The following is a 2,230-nucleotide window of genomic DNA, read 5'->3' on the forward strand; positions in this document are numbered from 1 at the left end:
GCTTCATTTTCCACTTGAAGACCCTACATGCCCCCTGTCTTCAATATCGAGTTCCATGACTTTAGGGCCTGAAATCCGCCATGTCCTATTCTCTCCTATTCACGTAACGTCGTCTTTAGCAGCTTACCCGTCAAAGGGTGCTCTGTTCTGCACCTCGCCTTCTCATCTGCTTCCCAAAAAACTCAACATGAATATTTCACATTGATATACTGGCCCAATGTGCACAGTTGAGGTGACACACTCGTGGAGGTCTGCGTGGTTTTCTCCTGTTCTCTGTTGAGGAGGGCAATGCTTGTGGTCATGTTCAGATGCGCAGATTTACACGGAAAAGGCAAGAGAATGATACGAATTGAGACACGCGTTTACTTACGGTGTAGAACCAGCAGAGCGAAGGTGGGCCGCATGGCCTCCATCTACGCTGTGACATATGTTATGATTCAGAGTTAAATCACAGTTCGATCAACAGAATGTGGGAATTTAGAAAACAGTTCATATTCACACAGCCTCCATACGTCTGCGAAACACCATATAACACGACAGCAGTGGAGATCTTTGACACCAGTCTCGAACTTGCCTGTCACACGCCAGACGAAAGGGTGAAGGGATCTATGGAAAACACTCCGTGCGGGAAAGTGGAGTGGCGCAGCGGGAGGGTGCTGGGTTCATGTCCCTCGATCAAAACTGTCGTCTGCTATTGCTTTCCTTTGTAACGGTACTCTGTTCTATATCTTGCCTTTGCCTCTGCTTCCCAAATCTTCGAGCATCTGAGCTGAATATGTCACTAAACACGGGCCCAATTTACACAATTGAGGGGAAGTGCTTGTGGAGATTTGAGTTGCTTTCCGCCGGTCTGCTCTGAACTGAATCCTAACACCTCTTCTCTGAAATGGGAATGAGCTGGTGAAGTTGAAACAATTCGAATTCGAATCCCTACAGTGTGGAAACAGGCCCTCCTGCTCAACAAGTCCGTATCAACCCTCCGAAGAGTAACCCGCCCAGACCCGACATTTACTTCTGACTGATGCCCCCAACCTCCCGACCTCTGGGCACTATGGGGCAGTTTAACATGGTCAGTCCACCTAACCTGCACATCTTTCGACTGTGGAAGGAAACCGGAGCACCGCAGGAAACCCACGCAGACACGGGGAGATTGAACAAACTCCACACAAACAAGCCGCACACGGGTAGGATCGAATTCAGGTCCCGTTATGAGACAGCAGGGTTAACCACTGAGCCACAAAGCCACATTATTTGCGGTCGTATTCATTCCCTGCAATAATTCCCCACTCCGGTTCAGACGGGAATGACAGGACGATCAGCATTTCGAAAGCAGCATCACCACACAGACACAGTTCCCATGATGAGGACACATATCACCGATTGGGAATCATCTCGGAGAGATACAAGTGACAGAGAGTCACATGGAAATGATGGACTGAACGGCTTCAGGCTGCGGCGGAATGACGTCACACGTTGATGCCGTCCCTCTCCCTGTCTCTGGGACAGAGCGGCTGAGGGAGAAACAATGGCTCATTTTCAACTTCATCTGGGACAGTTGGGGCTCAGATGTTCACTGCTGCCCGTTCTCAGCAAAGAAACAGACGCCCGTGTTAGAAAAGTCTTTCTGCAGGATTGCTGTGTGAAGACGAATTCTGAACACCGAGCAGGCTGCACACAAATACACTCATATGGATATACCTGAGGGAACAGTTTCCGGTGTCCATTTCTCTCTGTCCCGCCATCACAGCATCTTTCTGTCTCTTTGATTACAGACCTTTGTAATGTAGTTAAAACTTGCCCATTTCCTATGCATTAGTGGAACTGACGTCTCCCATCCAAAGTGATTGCGAGAGAGCAGAAGAGCGAAGGGGCTCTGCCCTCCCCCAGAACAGTTTGCAATTAGAAACAATATGGTTTAATTATCCGCCAGTGGAGAGAGTCCAGTTACTGGGAACGGGACAAACAGCAGCGTCCTGGGCGCAGGGAGACGGAATGAGAAGCAAATGTTGTGGAATCTCTTTGCTGTTTGCGATTCTTGGTGCAACTCAAACGTATTTCACACTGAGCAAGTCTCAGCTGATTCAGGGGAGGGCGCTTGGAGCGTCCGGGGTCAGGGTAGCTCGCGCCGTGCTGGGCCTGTGGCTCGTTGGTCTAGTGGTATGATTCTCGTTTCGGGCCTTCAGTTGGGTGAATTTGCGAGAGATCCCGGGTTCGAATCCCGGACGAGCCC

At 49.9% G+C, this 2,230-nt stretch overlaps 1 non-coding gene across 1 annotated transcript; it reads left to right on the forward strand.

Moving 5' to 3' along the window:
• Positions 1-2,140: 2,140 nt before the first annotated feature.
• trnap-cgg (transfer RNA proline (anticodon CGG)) lies at positions 2,141-2,230 on the forward strand. The gene is given in 2 exon segments: positions 2,141-2,176; positions 2,195-2,230. It is a non-coding gene; the product is annotated as a tRNA-Pro (tRNA).

The sequence above is a fragment of the Chiloscyllium punctatum genome, chromosome 36, assembly GCF_047496795.1.
Source record: "Chiloscyllium punctatum isolate Juve2018m chromosome 36, sChiPun1.3, whole genome shotgun sequence".
Classification (NCBI taxonomy): domain Eukaryota; kingdom Metazoa; phylum Chordata; class Chondrichthyes; order Orectolobiformes; family Hemiscylliidae; genus Chiloscyllium; species Chiloscyllium punctatum.